This window comes from Chiloscyllium punctatum, chromosome 34 (assembly GCF_047496795.1).
Source record: "Chiloscyllium punctatum isolate Juve2018m chromosome 34, sChiPun1.3, whole genome shotgun sequence".
NCBI lineage: Eukaryota > Metazoa > Chordata > Chondrichthyes > Orectolobiformes > Hemiscylliidae > Chiloscyllium > Chiloscyllium punctatum.
This window is the reverse complement of record NC_092772.1, coordinates 25,106,465-25,124,623: the sequence shown is the minus strand read 5'-3', so window position 1 is coordinate 25,124,623 and position 18,159 is coordinate 25,106,465. Positions and strand designations below refer to the sequence as shown.

Below are 18,159 nucleotides of genomic sequence, written 5' to 3'. Positions count from 1 at the left end.
TAACATGAAATGAGTGAAAAAGTAATTCCGGTGATGTTATCCAATGCAGAGTCGACCAGAAAAGAAGTCAAAGACTTGAAACATCATTCCCATTTCTCTCTGTAGCAATGTATTTTTCTGAGTTGAACATTTGCAGGACTTGTCTTTAATATCTACAAAATTAATTATTATCCCGGGACAGATTCTTCATAAATCAATTAACATCTGAGGTGTTGAAACCTATTTTACTTCAGATTAAAATAGTTGAATATCCTTTCCCCAGCCTAATGTCCCAATATTCCCTCCTCTTCCATGTAAATACAAGCTGCTCCAGGTTAGGTTGGAGATCCCGACCTGACGTTCCATTGCTCTTTGCTGCTCCATGTCAATAGAAGCTGCTCTAGGTGACGTTGTAGCTCCCAGTCTGGTGTCCCAAAGCTCCCTACCCCATGTCAATAGAAGCGGTCCAGTTGAGGTTGGATCTACCAGTCTGATATCCCAATGCTCCCTGATGCTTCATGTCAATAAAAACTAGTCCAGTTGTGCTTGGAACTCCCAGACTGATGTCACAAAGCTCCCTGGTCTATGTCAGCAGACGCTGCTCCAGATGAGGTGGGAGCTCTTATCTCTGGCAGCTCACACACCTCTACATCATCGTAGAAATACTGCCCACTGACCATTTCTACTACTGGAACCATTGGTGGAATATTCACATCATGAGAACCTAATCTTATTCTTAATCACCACCGAATCTTTATTTCCAAAAGACTTTCTTTCTTAAACGTTAGTTAGCATGTGCATACTGCAGTCAATCCGAAGTAAGATAATGGTGCTAATTGACGTATGTTCAATAAAAATTGCATCCTATTTTTCATGTTGAGTAACTGCTACTTAGCAAGGACAATGTTTGTAATGAAATCACACTTTTATTCCAGGTGAGGGAATGTGATTTGTATTATTTAAATTGAACTTGTTCACTGTGTGAAATTATCAAATAGATCTCAATTTCAAGACAAAATTGCTAGTGTTGTCATCCACCTTGAAATGTGGTGTCTTCTTCTTTCCACCACACAGGTATTAGAATGAAACATCTGTTAATGACATGCGTATAAAGACATTGAAATCATTTTTAAGTTTATGTTGCATTGATCTACGGTTATTGAAACACAGTTTAGGTTCATTCCCTGCAGTTAACATGCTGACTTCTCCAGTTGTTCATAGTTCAATGTGATGCATGCAGTGTGTGCATAACGAGAGGGACCTTGCTTACCACATATTGCCTTTATCTGTATCTTATGTCCATCATTCATCAATGCCACGACCAAGGGGAAAGGGCGAGACCAATGTTTAAGTCTGTCTATGCCCATGCACGGCACCCACAATGGCAATTCTCGACTGTGCATTTGCAGCCAGTTCTCTGTGCCCCTACACACATCCCCTGCCCTTTTTGAAATATCTCCATTATTTTGTGCTGTCTCACTGTGCTCTTCTCACCAAGATGATTCACTTCCACCCAACTTGCTCCAGATTTCATCGGACAAAACACTCATTAAGAATTGCATTGCATAAACATGCACTTCGCATCTCTCGTTATTTCGTTTTCCTGAATTTCTTTCATATGATAAAAGTTCACAGCAACTTGACTTTGAAAAGAGAAACGCGTACCTTTTCATTATCCCAATTAAATTCACATTTCAATGCACTTTCGCCAAAAGGCTCAAATTATTCTTTGAGATTTTATAATGGCGTAATGCATAGAAACTGACCATTGGAGTTCCAATTTCAAAAAGTCAGTTGTGGTCATCCAAAAATGGCAACAACAAAAACCGTCGGTAATAGGGGGATTTGAACACCCTACTGTAGAACATAATGGGTTAGTAGTGCACCAGCTTTACCTCGCCGTCACATCGTCAGACATGCTTAGTGGTATGTGACCCTATGAGTAATTGAGTTGCTTATATTATGCAGCGCGGCAGATATTTCTCCGTGGTGTTGGCGAAATGATAATTAGCGCAGTGCAGTTCCAAGTGTATGGACTGACCTCTGGGTTGTGGGGAAGCGCACTCCCACTGTGATACTCTGCTCGCAATGATTTGAACACAATTGAAGAAATGACTATGTAACAAGGTCTGTTGAATTCTGTGGCGATTTGAAGTCAACAAGATGAAGAGCCCGTGACAGCAGAAGGTGTAAAATTGTCTGAGGAATTGTTTTCCAGACTGGAGGTGAGTGCATAGTGCTCAATGTCATTATTCGGAACACCTTACTTCCGTTCAGATATTTTTGACACGAACTTGTGTACAGAACTGACAATTTCAAAATCCGAAATAAGGCTAAACTGACAATTGAACTCAACAATGCAAAAACCTTGATGTGTATCATTTTCCTGGACCGTGCGACACCAAGTCACTGTATGATCACAGTAACACAGTGAGCAAGTGTCTGAAGGAAAATGAGTGCAGTGCCAGAGCGTATATTGGGAGCAGCACGTGACACACGGGGAAGTGCATTTCCCAAAACAGGAACACATCCCAAACAGCGGACTGCGGTGGAAGAATTCAGAGGGAGTTTACACTTTGGAATTTGATGCCAGAGACACAATGGAGACCTGTCATTGAGTGTGTTTAAGATGAAGATTTTAAGATTTCTACATTTGAAAAACAAAATAAAAAGCTCATGGGTTAGTGAAGGAAAATGTTGAAGTTGTATATTTTATCAATCTACCCATCTTTGCAATAAGAAGCTCACCACTTGCCTCACTCGGGGTCAAAACCATTGGTGAAGATGATCGTGTAATCGCAGTTACCAGCCATGGAATCAGAGAAACTCGGTTTCCCAACCGTTAAGGTACAACCAGGAATGTGGAGGTAAGCATTAATGTGTTTCTCAAAGTGCTGCAGATGACCAGTGCATGGTATCTCTGTGCCAGTATAGTGGGCTGTGCTGTGCCGAAGATTTAGGTCAGAGCCTCACATGGAGCAGCTTCAATTTGTCGTCGGGTCGAGGGGTAAGGATGGAAGGTGATATTGAGCAAAGCCAAGTTTATGGGAAACTACCAGTTTTTGTGGATTGAATAACGACCTTTTCTGGATAATGACTCCTTGATCAACAAACATACTGCAAATATTTAAAACGTTAAGAGACATGTGTGGAGAAAGAGCCGAAGGTGATTTTTCAGCAGATGGTGACGTTTCCAATGTGCACTGCGTTAAATTCCGGGAAAGTAGATGTTGAGCTGGTTGCATGTTATGCTGTTTGTTGCAAACTCGCAAAGGTCATTGTAATAATCAACAAAAAAAAAGATTGGTACCATAGGACCGTCTGAATATTGTATTCAATTTTAGTCTGAGCATCTTTCCGATGAAGTGGTGTGCTGTTGAAAAACACAAAAAAAGACAGAGTAAAGTTTTTGGTGGAGATAAGAAAGCATGAAATACACCTGATATCATGTGAATGTGGTCAAATCTTTAAAGTAGGTGTTGCGTCTCCAAGTGACGATTCAATTGCTACTCATTTGGATGTCACTTCTGTCTGCAGTTATTTTAGGACATCAGCCCCATTTTCAATGCTTCACCTTGAATAATACGCTGCACCTTTCAATCCATGAACTTTTTATACTCAATCTTATTCAGCTGTGCGTGTTCGTGAAATGCCTTTGTGTCTGAAAAAAAACAAATTCGATATTAATCCACACCCACACTTTTCCTTTCTTTCAATGGTAAATTCCCTCCTTGTATGTTAGTTCGTGCGTCTTTTAAAATACTCTGAAATCAGAAATCTACGTTTTATTTCCGGAAAGTCATCCAGGATTTCAATAACTTTATTGAATGGAAGAAACACTCATCCAATCATTCCTTAATCATTCACTAGTCGTTTTGAAGCCCTAACTGAATTGGTAGATTCACTCGAAAGAGGGAGCTTCCCCGATTTAGTCACTTCAATCCTCACATTATGTGAAAATCTCTTTTGTTTCCGTTTAAGCTTGCGTGTTTCTGATGCAGCAATTCCACATCTCGTGAATAAACTCCTTCATTCTCTATCATACCGATGAAACCATTTATATCCTTGCTGATGATTTTATGTCTCAGTAAACCCCGTCCCTGGGATTCCTAATATCTTGCTATCCAGGAAGCAGCGTTTGTGCCCTTTATAAACTCTTCACATGTCTTTGGTGGAGAATGAAGTCAAGGATTACACTGAGGGTGACTGATTTCACAGTTACACGATGAACTCTTTGCTTTTTAAATATGATTTCACTCAATCTCCATGACCTGAGTGAGTCTCAGCTAATTCTAAAGGTAACTGAAGTTCAAATACATGATAGTAGGGTTATAGATATTCCAGTGCAGACTAGTCCTTGACAGTAAATATCATTACCAAAGGCCACCGCGGATCTGAATTCAATACTTTTCACACAGTAATTATCGTAGCTACTGTGTATCGTATTTATGTGTTCTTGCCCACTTTGTCCATCACTACATGTGTCCTTGTATTGGGTTCTACTGAATGATTAATTTGTGAATGGAGACTTTCCCTTCAACTCGTTTTCGAAACTCCATGGATCATTTAATAATTGTACTCATATGCTTGCAGAGGATAGTCCTACCATTACAGGGATGAATCAGTGAACTTTCCCCCGTATCCTCGAAGGCAAGGATTTCCTTCTACAGTTTAGGAGATCATTACAGCACTGAATCCCATGTGTGTGTTCATTAAAACTAAAACAGTTGCAGAAAGACTAAGATTTTCAGACTAAGGTTTTGCAATCTGCTTGCATTGCTTGTACCAAAAGTTACATTCCACATTGAGCTATGTTTGTGAATGATAGCATTTCCTGAATCCTCAGCAATGATATTTAAATTTTGTCAGAACACTATCATTCACTGTTCTCTCTTTCCCTTCCGGTTCCCCATTTAATATCCTGTATTTTCTCAGTTTATCTTACTTTTTCAACAATTCAAACAATCTCGCTCCTGATTACCAATCCAAGAGAGTACTATAAATTTGTCAATTTATATGCAATGCAGATGTAGGGCGCGGTGACCAAGTGGAAAGGCATTGGTCACATGAACTAAGTAGCAGTAGCAGGGTGGTGGTGTTTATCCCATCACCGCGGACTGAGCTGTCTCCATTGGTAGATTATCACACATTAACAGTGAAGATCGTTTGATGTCATCCTCGAAGGTACATGCAACAAAAAGCTGAAGACTGCGGGATAATGATGTGGTCAGCGCTAACTCAGAGGCCCAGCGGGAGACTGGTGGGCCCATAAACCAGAAATTAATGGATTAAAAGATTATTCTTCTTAGAAGATTCCGATTGAGACCATCATCTTAACACTTTCTGAGGAGAAAATGGACGTGGGTGAGCGGAGAGTCTCAACTGGTTCCAGCATTTACAATCTTGGTCCGTGTGACAACAAAAGCAGAAACCTGAAATTGTTTATCTTGCTTCTGAAAATCAGGTGAGTAAATATTTAAGAGCTTAGATATTTCTTCCTGGTGTTCATGAAATGAGCAAGAGCAGAGTACGGTTCCCTGAGTATGGTCTGGTTTCTGGGTTATGGGCCCAGGGCCCTCCACTGTGATATTCTGATCACATGATCTGAAAACACACAAATAAATGACTCAGTGAAAAGATCTGCTGAATCGGATTCGGTGAAGAACAGAAGTCGATTGAATGAAAAGAGCCATAAGAGTGGGAATGGAGCAAATTATTTTCCAGACTCGAGGAGAGTGCATCGTGCTGTTTCCAGGTGTCAATATCTGTACAAGTAGACTGAATCAGCCTTGGGTGTTATTGTACTGCATCTTTTGTATAATTTTGCAAAAGCACGAAACTTTTATATAGGGGGACAACTTCAAAATGCTCAATGAGGCAAAACACACAAATGAGGTAAACAACAGAGTAACCACACAAACTGGTTTACATCACGTGGTAAGCTTTCCTGCTCAAATTTCGCTCAAAATCGAATTCCTGAGTATCAGATTCGAACAGTGAATGGTGTATGTCAATACAAACTGCTCTGATCTCACAACTTCAGCATTTCACACGCCCCCTTATGTACGTCTGCCAATTGTAATTGATCACTCACTGTGTTACTTCTACACATGTAGAGAAGAAATAATTATAAGAACAACAGCCATGTAAGTGACTGGGATTTGACACCTGCGACTCCACTTTCAAGGAGCTAAGTACCTGGACCTTACCATTAAGTGTATAAGTCCTGCTAAGGTTTGCTTTCTCAAAATGCAGCACCTCGCATTAATCTGAATTTAACTCCATCACTTTTCTTTAATCATGTTTAGTTAGCTTATCAGAATGCCCAACTGTGTTGGTCAGAATTACCTCACTCCAACTATACAATAAACCAATGGTGTTCGTTCCCGTTGTTGTTCTACTTCTGTCACAATGTATTTTATCTAATTCTACTTAATATTATTCTACTGTCACTATTAGGAATTCTACTGCTACCTGTGCTACAATGATCTTCCATCCCAGACTAACCTGTCATGATTAGTTATTCAGCTACCCTATCTGTCACAATGTTTTCCTGTCCAAAGCTGACTCAACTAACCGCTGATTATGTATATAATGTCATATCCTGCTACAAGCGTCTCAAGCAGGCTGACTCTACTATCAATTAATTATTTAAAGTCATACCCTTCCTATTTATTGTCACGACTTGTCCCAACCTACCATGAGGATATTTAGTAGGGAGTCTGACTTGACTAATTGTTATATCTCAGCCTGCCATTGTAACCTTTCAGCCTCAGTCTGACTCTGGGAATTGGTGTAGGAGCATTCCACTGTTCTTATCCCATCCTGCCACAGCGGCCCCATCCTGCCCAATGACCTTTTGACGCGTGTAGCATTCCTCAGACCACTTGTAACAGATTGCAGGTAGTTTCCATGCCTTTAAACTTCCCATGCTTTCATGCTCTGTATTTTCTGTGCGCTGTTCGGATCTTTCATCAGACATCTGTTTATCTTCACCCGATTTTCCAGTACTGGTCCTTATCCATATGTGCTCTAGTTTCTCAACTATTCGGCTAAATACTCCTGAAATATTTTGATGACTCATAGCTTTACCACACGTTCAAACAGTGAGTTCCAATTATACAATACTCTCAGAGTGAAAACGTTCTTCCTAAATCTCCTCTGAACATCCTGTCACTTGCGTTTAACGGAGATCCCTGGTTGTTAACTCTTCCCATAAGAAGTTCATTCCTATCACACATACCGATCCCCTTAATGTGCTCCTTAATCACTTCCTCACTCAGCCTTCTCCGCTCTCAGATACAGAGCCTGAGCTGAGCCCTCATGATGATAGTGTCGTGCTGGAAAAGTACCGCAGGTCAGGCAGCATCCGAGCAGCGGGAGAATCGACGGTTCTGGCATAAGTCTTTAATCAGGAATGAGTCTTGTGGGTGGGGACTGAGAGATAAATGGGAGGGGGTTGGGGTTGCGTGCAAGGTAGCTGGGAAAGCGAATGGTGGATGGAGACGGGGAGAAGGTGATAAGTCAGAGGGGGAGAGATGAAGTTGGCAGAGTAGTGAACAAAGAAGAACAAAGAACACAGAAAATTTACAGCGCAGGAACAGGCCCTTCGGACGTCGAAGCGTGAGCTGATCGAAATCCACTGTCTAAACCTATCACCCAATTGCTCAGCATCAGTATCCTTCTGCATCCCACTTACTCATGCATCTGTCCAGACGCATCTGAAATGAATCTACTGTGCTAGCCTCTACCACCTCTGCTGGCAACACGTTCCAGGCACCTACCACTATCGGTGTAAAATACTTCCAACGTCTATCTCTCTAAAGCTTTTCACCTTTCAGCTAGAACGCGTGACCTCTGAGCATTGAATCCCTCAACTTGGGAGAAAGCTTACCTCTATCCACCCTGGCTCTACCCTTCATGATTCTGTAGACGTTGATCAGGTCCCCCTCAATCTCTTTTTTTTAATGAAAACAAACGTAACCAACTCAACCTCTCGTCAGAGTTAGCATCGTCCATACCAGGCAACATCCTCATAAACCTTCTCTGCACCCTCTCCTAAACGTTCATATCGTTTTGGTAATTTGGCGACAAGAACTGTACACAGCATTCTAAATGCGGTTGAACCAAAATCTTGTATTTTTTCACATGACCTGTCAGCTCTTACAATCAATGCCCCGTCTGGTGAAAGCAAGCAGGCCATATGCCTTCTTGTCCACTCGATCCAGCTGTGCAGCCACCTTCAGGGTACAAAGAACCTGAACTCCCAGATCTCTCTGCTCATCAACTTTACCCAAGGCTCTTCCGTTTACAGTATCCTTGTCTCTCAAATTAGACTTCCCAAAATGCATAACCTCACATTTGCCTGGATTCAACTCCATCTACCAATTCTCCGCTCAACTCTCTTGTCTATCTATATTCTTCTTCATTCTTTGACAGTCCCTACGCTTCCTGCTACTCCACCAAATCTTCGTGTCATCTGCAAATGTAATGACGATATTTGGGCCTGCAACCCTTGGAGACTGGAGCATTGCAGCTGGTAGTAATTAGATTTGATGAATGAAATCTGGAATATAAACCCGCTCAAAGGAAGAGTGACAAAAAGTTTTAATTTGCTGAAAACCCATTCATTCATGTCCCTTCAAATGGGAAATCTGCCTTCCTTAAAGAGACCTGCCAACATATAACTCCAGACCCACAATAGTACGGTTCACCCATACATTCCCTCTGACTCAGTTCAAGGAGAGTTAAGGATGAACAACAAATGCTGTTCAGACTATGATGGCCACAGTCCTGGGGAGTATAAGGAAGGATAAAAAAGATACATGGATGACGGGGAAAATTGGGAGTCGTCTCAGCGTGGTCTCAAATTCAGCTGATTATCCAAACTAAATAGTCACAAGGATACCCACGCCTCCATGAAGTCAGGTCCATGGGGGCGGGGTCTGTCGGAAGGGATTCAATTACCCGCTGAAATGTAAACTCACTTCTTCAGTCACAATGTGGGCAGTTCATTCACCACTCCCACATGTGAGAAGGAATCAGTCAGGAGTCCAACCTGCAGAGTCACCATCAGGTTTACAAATGGTAGCAAGGGTCTGATTCTGCTGTTATTGCAGGTGTTCATCCCATCCAGCAATGAACCATGCTTGGATGCCTGATTCCAGTAGAGTACCACTGTTTCCTGATGTAGATCAATAATTCAAACTTAGTTGTAGGAGTCATGTTTAGAAGTTTACACACGATGCAACAATTGGTCGTGTAGGTGACTGTGCTGAATAATACCAGGGACCGCAGGGATGTTTCAATCAGGTGGAAAGGAAAAAAGAAATTGAGAATGGAATTGAATCCAGACCAGTAAGTGCAATGAATTCGTGGAGTTGAAACAATAACAGTGAGGATTCTGAGTGGTGAACAGGAACAAAGAGATCTTGGAGTAGATATTCACTGATCTCTGAAGATTGTTGGACAGGGAGATCAGTTGTTCGAGAGGCTTTTTGGATATTTTCTATTGTTGACCACAGTCTGAGAATGATATTCGATCTTTAGCAACCGCCAGTTTAGGAAACACCCAAAGGAATGAGCACAAGTCTGGTCATTGCAATAATCAATATATTTTAAAATTGTAATATAAAAGGTGGAGGGCTCAAGTATAACTCTTTGGCCATCAAGACCGCTTCACCACTCAATTAATTTACCACTGCTTCCTCTCCAAGTCCTGCTGGTACGTGCCTTGGAGGGTAATTCATAAATGGTGACGTTTCAGTGCATCTTCAACCTTGTCCTTATGGTCGGTACAGTCTTTGAGCTTTGAAGGTTCTGTCAACAAAGCCTGGTTGACTTACTTCAGTGAATTTTCTAAATGGCGTACTCTGCTGCAATTGTGCCTCAGCAGTTAAGGGAATAAATATTCAGGCGTTTTACAATGTACAGTTAAGTGACTGTATTGTCGTGGAGGGTGTCCTAGTCCTTCAGTGATATTGCAGCGGCACGCACCGAGGCAAATGGAGAGAGTCCTGTTAAACATCTAACGTGTGCGTTGCGGACGATGTAGGCTTCACGGAGACATGAGTTGAGTTAATAATCAAACAAAAACGACTGACAGACATGTTTTTGTCATCAATTTCTTTATATGGGTGGTCAGGTTCCAATTCTCCTCAATACTGGCTCTCAGGACGATTACACGTAGGAATTCAGTTACAATGAAGCCATTGAATGTCAATCGAATATGATTAGATTATCATTTGTCAGAGTTATCATTGCTGCATTTGGTCCTTCTGTGGATCAATCCGATTCCAATCACTTTCTGATTTCAAGTTCCAATTCCCGTCTGCACCTGATATTTCAACCCGTTTCCTCACATAAATTTCTCCACCTGCCTTCATTATATGTAAGGACGCTGCAGAGGACAGCAGAGGTTTACGAGGATGTTGCCAACTCTGTATAAAATGGAGCTTTGTGAAATGGTTGGTTAGGCTGGGATTATTCTCCTCGAAACAAAGGAGGTGAAGAGGAGCTCTATAATCGTATAACACCAATCATAAACGTTCAATATTCATGGAATCTTGACAGGGTAGATACGGGCAGGTGGTTTGCCCTAGGCTGTGAGGAGAGCACCAGAGGACATAATTTCAGAATTACATAATGCCCATTTAATTCAGAATTGAGGAGTAATTTCTTTGTTCAGGGGCCAAACAATATGTGCCACCTGTGCTGTTGGGTATTTCCAAACTGTGCTAGATAGTTAATCAGAAAGATGATGAAAATTTGTCGAGTTAAGTGAGCAGAAAGGAGTTACAGATTATTGGGGCAGCACGGTGGTTCAATGGTTAGCACTGCTGCCTCACAGCACCAGGGTCCCAGGTTTAACTCTAGCCTCGGGTAGCTGTCACTGTGGAGTTTGCACATCATTCCCGCGTTTCCGTGGGTTTCCTCCTACAGTCCAAAGATGCGCGTTCATGTGAATTGGCCGTGTTAAATTGCCCGTAGTCAGAGGGGAATGGGTCTGGGTGGGTTTCTCTTCTGAGGGTTGGTGTGGACTTGTTGGGCCGAAGGGCCTGTTTCCATGCTGTAGCGAATCTAATCTAGATCAATCATGAGTTCGTTGAATGGTGGGGCAGACTCCATGGGCTGAATGGCAAACATCCACTTGTTTAACATTTGGTCGAACGCCTTATTTTATTCATAAGTTCAGAATTGTGGGGGGATGGGATGAAGTGATAGAAAAGGTTTATTAAACAGATGAGACAGATCAGGAACAAGATTCATAAACTCAGGAAGACGAAATGTGCTGTGACGTGGGGATAACAAATGACTCTGGGCACAGCACAGGTGGCTGTTTACAGAAGCTGTGAATACTAAAGAAAGTTGGTAGAGCTTAGACAGTTGGCAAGTCAGTGATCACGCTGGATGATGGATCGTTGTATGATTCACACACAGCAGAAATTTGTGAAAGAATGAAAGGTTCATTTTAGTGGAGAAGTTTTCTGCGGTTCCAATTCCGAGTGACTGTTTTAAATACTGATCAGATCTTTGTGTGAAGTGTCAGGTTAAAATACTCATGAACAACCCCACTGGATAAACTTGTGCTCCCGATCACTTGTTATTTGTTTCTCTTTCTTTCGATGCAAATTCATAGAAAGACAAGATGGAATGTGGGGCAGAAAGAAAAATGCGTTCCTTCTCATTACACGAATTTAATGTACAATTGAATAGAATGACTGCTCTAACTCTTCATTTTGACTTTAATGTGGTGTCGATTATTCCTGAATCTCCCGTGCAGTCAAGGGCAAAAACAAGATTCTCAATCCAGTGTATACCAGAGGTGTGAGGTGCAAAGAAAATCTGCTGGAGCGGTTTGTGAAGTTAGCAACCAGAGTATGACTCGAACTCGTGAATGTGGAGCACAGCGGTATAATAACACAACACCATAATCGTTCAGTCTCCTCTGCACATTTTGTAGAGGGGTGACATGTGACCTCATCAGGGTACATGTGGTGAAAGTAAAGGATGAGAAATTTGCAGAGCGGAATCAAATCCACACCATTGTGTTTCTGCTTGCATCAGAATTATAAAAACAGCAAATTCCAATAAATAGCCATGTTCGTCACAATGAATACCTGTCATTGATACATTCTGATCAGAACTGTGTCAGGATGAATCAGAGAACAAGAAGTTTCCGTCATATTCACACCTACATTTGACGCATAATTTCTTCAGTCACTTTCTCTCTCACGTGAAGAAGGAGCCATGGAGAGGGAAATAAAGGCGATGTTGTTGCTCAATGGCCTTTCTGATATGGCTGAACCTGAAATTGGATTAAACTGCAAGAAACGCTGTTTTGTTCGTTTCATTTTAACTTTGCTGCAACCTCACAATGTTCATTGTAATAATCGGAAGGGAATTAGATTTATCTCATTGGAACGATTGATGTTGTATTCAAACTTGCTCCGACTTTATTTCAGCTTAAGGAAAATACTGCTTAGAAAATCAGAGTGTTAAAATGCAAAATAAAACCCACCAGTTTTGTTGCTCGTTGCTTTGGCAGTATTCACCGAGAATAAAATGGACCAAACATCACGGTGTTTGTCCTCACAGCTTTAACGCAAGTGATTAAAGCAGGACGTCGATCTCAACTTGTCACTTCTTATTCATTATGTAATATCATTCCTTCACAATAAGAAAAATCCACTCAGTTCCATTTACAATGCTTCAGGCAGAATATTATGCCAAATCTTTGAAAATCCAGAGTTTTTGGAAACGAATCTTATTCAGCTGCACACGTTCACAAAATTTCTTTACATTTAAAGTCAACCCACTTAGACATTGTTTCCCCGAAACTTCTGACCGACTACGCCCCACCCCTACACCTTTACCGAGACACACGCTGTCGCCCTCTTGTGAAATGTATTCCTTGTATGTCAACAAATGTGCCTTTCCAAATATTTTGGAAAACAGATTCTCGGAGTGACAGCGATTCTGCTCTCATCTTTTCTTTGTCCTTCAAAGGTTTTATCAAAGGGTTTGAATGTCTGACGTCTAGATGTTTACTCACTTGAAATAGGGAATTTTCCACCTATTTACTCTGTCCAAACTTTTCATAACATGGAAACCCCCAATTAGGTCTTTCTTGGTTCAGGGATAACTGTTCTAAATTTTCGAAGACAACAAGTGAATAAAATCTCATCCTCAGTAAACCCCGTCAGCATCGACTCTAGTGGCTTTACCCCCAGTAAACACCGTCATTACCCTGTCCGATAGAATCACAGAATCCTACAGTGCAGAAAGGCATTTCAGTCAATCGAGCCGGTGTCGACTCTCTGAAAAGCATCTCACCAAGACCTAGTTCTCCTCCCTATTCCCGTATATTTCACCAGAAGAAGGGGCAACCCTCCCCATTATGATGTCAAATAAACCTGTGGGACTATAACCTGGTGTCCTGCGACTTCCGACCGTGTTCCCGCTTTACTCAATTCACTTAATTTACTGAAATCATTTCCTGGATACGACAGGGCAATTTAACTTGACCAATCAACATAGCCCTCAGACCGAACAGCAGTGCGAATTACTGAGCCAATGTTCCATTATAGTGAGCAAAACCTGAATCATTTTTAATGCTTTTATACACTGGTAACTCAGCCACATCAAAGCAAATCAACCCAATTTCAACACTTCAATCCGGAACAAGTCTGCCAAATGTTTTTTCCTTTCCAACTCTGTAACAAGGTGCATTTTGCCGAAGTCACATGTTTGCATTTTCACTGACACTCTGCCTCCCTGAGAGCTGCAGCCCTTTCCCCCACTGATTCAGGCAGCACTGTCCTTCCTGTGACATGCCCCATCGAGAATGGAAGGACAGGTATCAATACCCGCAATTGGGAATGGAGCGACAGGTTTAAAATATTTACACTGACCCAGTGGAGAATTGAGCCCTGTGACAGACGGGGACACGAACCACTATACTACCGAGACCAAGAGACTCAAAGGAGGCCCTTCAACCAATTGTGATGACAGTTGTCAAAAACAACTGCCTAATGAACTGAATCCCATTTCACAATATTTATCCCACAGCCTTATATGTCATGGCATCACAAGTTCACATCTGAATGTTTATTCAGGTTCTAAGGGTTTCTGCCATTCTGAACAATGCAGACAGTGTATTCCAAATTCCAACCACTCACTGGCTTATAAAGCACTTTTGCACATCTTCTCAAACCATTCTGACTTTCTTCTTAAATCTCTGACCCCTGCTAATCCTCCATTAATGGGAAACTCGTTCAGTCAACCCTGTCCATACCTAACCCAATCATGTCTCCTCTACATCTCCTTTACACTGCGACAAACACTCCACTCTGTCCTGTCTTTCTTCACAACTGAAACTCTTCATCCCAAACAATATCCCGGTAAATATCTCCTACGATTTTCTGAGTGTGATCACATCCCTGCGACTTGCAAAACTGCAATCAACACTCTTGCTTGAGTCTAATGAGCATTTGTTTTAAAATTTCTGGATTTGTATGAGGGCGATTCTGGCTATGCCGAATTTATTACCCATTCTGAATTGCTCAGAGGGAAATTGAGACTCAACCATATTGTTCTGAGTCTGAAGTCACATGCAGGCCAGACCAAGTAAGGACAGCAGATTCCTTCCTGAAATGACATCAGTGAACCAAATGGTTTTTTTATTCAACAATTGTCAATGGATCTATAGTAATCAGTCGATTCTTGATTGCAGATATTTGCTGAATCCAAATTTTACAATCTGGCATGGTGGGATTCAAGCCCGAGTACCCAGACTATTACCTGGGTCTCTGGATTATTAGTCCTATGAAATTACCACAAGACCAACACAGAAAACCAAAAAAACTGATCTTTTCCAATAAAATGTCTTTTCACCAAAACTGCCCTGGGTATTTTCCATGAGCCTGACGCTCCAATTGTCTCTGGCCTATGTCAGTAAAAGCTGCTGCTTGGGGATTGATTTCACAACCGCGGTATCCAAATGGATCGATTTGTTTGAAGGCCCCGTTGGTGGGATTGGGGCACGTTCACCCAACAACAGTAACCGCAGCAGCAGCACAGACAGAACAGTATGAATGTGAAAGAGAGTGATAGATTGGGCATTGCCTCAGAGAAATGGGGGGAGGGACGGAAAGGAGGTTTAATGATCGTGGGAAGGAGAGAAACCTCCGACAACGGGAGTGTTTCAATCCTGATATATGACACGCAGAGATGTAAGAGAGCGGAATTTGAAGGTAAAATAATTAATTTCTGAGCTTGTGTCAGAAAAAGGACAACGGAGAGAACACTTAGTGCCGTGATTTGGTTTCAAATCGAGGTTGCTGTGGTCACAATGCAAAATACCGACAACCACGATCACAGTAACCACAGAACAGGATGCTTGCAAGCAGCAATAAGTATACTAGCAGAGGAAATGTTCGGAAGAACAGCAAATGTACAATATCCGTACTCTGCAAACAGTGACAGACATGTGGGACCTGAGAATGTGCTGAATCTTTCAGTTCGATGTCCTCAGAGGCTGTAGAGATCACTTGAATAAGAACGTTGAAAGATGGGATTGATCGATTTCGACAAAACGTCAAAGACTCGGGGGACAGGACAGTATATTGTTGAAATGCATGCTTCAATAGCATTTTAGCTTAACATCGGCACAGCCGCCCAGATCCAACCGGAAATAGGGATGGGAATCAGTGCGCAGAGTTACCAGTGATGCATTAGGTGAGCGTGTGATGGTACAGAGGCTCAAGAAATTCCTCGGTTGAATGTGCTCCTGCTCAAAGGAATGGTTGTCCCCGTTTATACGATCATAGCGATTTCCGGTGCATCTTTCTAAGACAGCTGAGTGGCACAAGTGGTGCGTGTTGAGCCCTTAACTTTGCAATAGTGGGTTTAAAAGATGATTTTGCTGTTTGGATCTGTGTTTCCGACACTGGCGGTGGCAGCAACATTTGCTCGCATCAGCTCAGTATCAGTTTCTTCCACACAGTCAAGACTTCAACCAGGAGAAGTTGGTGTTGGATGATATTTTAAACTAGTCATCCTTGGGGGTTGGTTCACGGAAACGGTGATGTTTACGTTCGACAAATAAAACTTGAAATACAAGCCTGACCTCAGGAACAGAGATCATGACTTTAAGCCATACTCTTTATGTTGTACCAAAATGCAATACCTTCCATTTATCCAGATTGAACTCCATGTTACATTTTTCAGTGCAACGACTCATTGGATTAAGATCCTTTTGAAACTTAGATAATCTTCATCACTGTCTACAATTCTGGTGTCGCCTGAAAACCTATGAAGCATGCCAGCTGTGAGTTCCACTGTTTTCTCATATAGATCAATGATTCCTATTTACTTGTAGTGGCCGTGATTTAGCAGTGTGCAGATCATACAACAGTTCGTCATGCAATTAACCATGAGGAAGAAAGCTGCAGACTACAGGGAGATACCAAACAATTGGAAATAAAAATGGTGAAAGCAATTCATTCCAGGGAAGTGGGTGATAGTGAAGCAAAATTAAACTTCAAACCAGCTGCCCCCGCTCCAGTTGCAGCACTCAGCTGTCTCAGCAAGATGCAGTGTAGATTGCTGTTATTATAAACGGGAACAGATTTTCCCTTCTGCCCCGCCTTTGACCAGAAGCACTCCCAACCTCGGAATTGCTTGCGCCTATAAACCATCATAGAAACTGTGCATTCTCCGGTTGATTCACTTGAACCATCGAGTATCTGTGCGACCTCATTCCCATCTCGATTTCAAGTTGCATCTTCGCGACTGCGCCACTCAGTTCCTCTGATTTTGGGGCTGGGATCTGGGACTATGTGGCAGCAGTGGTTACTGCCTTGTGTGGGGAAACTCGAGAAGTAACCGATGTTAAACTGCATTGCTATTGAAATATGCCTTTCAACAAAAGCTTGGTATAAACAATGACTGCAGATGGTGGAAACCAGATTCTGGATTAGTGGTGCTGGAAGAGCACAGCAGATCAGGCAGCATCCGAGGAACAGTAAAATCGACTTTTCGGGCAAAAGCTCTTCATCAGGAATACAGGCAGAGAGCCTGAAGGGTGGAGAGATAAGTGAGAGGAGGTTGGGGGTGGGGAGAAAGTAGCATAGAGTACAATCGGTAAATGTGGGAGGGGATGAAGGTGATAGGTCTGGTGGGAGGGTGGAATGGATTGGTGGAATAGTTGATAGGCAGGTAGGACAACACAGGAGAAGTCATGGGGACAGTGCTGAGCTGGAAGTTTGGAACTATGGTGAGGTGGAGGAAGGGGAAATGAGGAAACTGTTGAAGTCCACATTGATAACCTGGGTTGAAGTGTTCCGAGGCGGAAGATGAGGCATTCTTCCTCCAGGTTTCTGTTGGTGAGGGAGCGGCGGTGAAGGAGGCCCAGGGCCTCCATGTCTTCGGCAGAGTGGGAGGGAGATGTGAAATGTTGGGCCACAGGGCTGTGTGGTTCATTGGTGCGGGTGTCCCAGAGATGTTCCCTAAAGCGCTCTGCTAGGAGGCGCCCAGTCCCCAAATGTACAGGAGACTGCACCGGGAGCAACAGATACAATAAATGATATTGGTGGATGTGCAGGTAACAAAAGCTGCACTGTCCCCGGAGTCCTTGTTGTTTTGGAGAAATATATTTATCTCAGCCCTCAACACATTAATGATGGAATTAACACAGCCACTGGGGAACCGATGTTAAACAGTCAGACCATTCTGAGTTCCCACATATTTGCTACTGTTCGCTAAGCACTGATAGTATGCATTTGGTGCTCTGCCTAACATTCCTTATAATACTGTACTTAGAGCATGCACTTGATGTGTTCGTCTGTGGTGTGCTGTGATCGTATAGTGGTTAGTACTCTGCGTTGTGGCCGCAGAAACCTCGGTTCGAATCCGAGTCACGGCAATCATAGCTCTGTATGTCCCTGTCTTTTGTGAAACACAAAGGAATCAGTTGTTTCAAAGTTTTGATTTTCTCCAAGGTGATTTTTTTCCTCCAGGTTCTGCTCGCTCACATCTCTGTGTTTCATATGTCAGAATTCAAATCCACCCGTTCTCAGAGATTTCTTCCCTCCTACGATCACTAACCGAACTTTCCATCCCATACCCCCATTTCATTAATTTGGAGATGTCGGTGTTGGACTATGGAGTACAAAGTTA

The 18,159-nt window shown here is 42.3% G+C and overlaps 1 non-coding gene across 1 annotated transcript; it reads left to right on the top strand.

The window, feature by feature from the left end:
- The first annotated feature begins 17,833 nt into the window (after nucleotides 1-17,833).
- trnah-gug (transfer RNA histidin (anticodon GUG)) lies at nucleotides 17,834-17,905 on the top strand. The gene has a single exon. It is a non-coding gene; the product is annotated as a tRNA-His (tRNA).
- The last annotated feature ends 254 nt before the right edge of the window (nucleotides 17,906-18,159 follow it).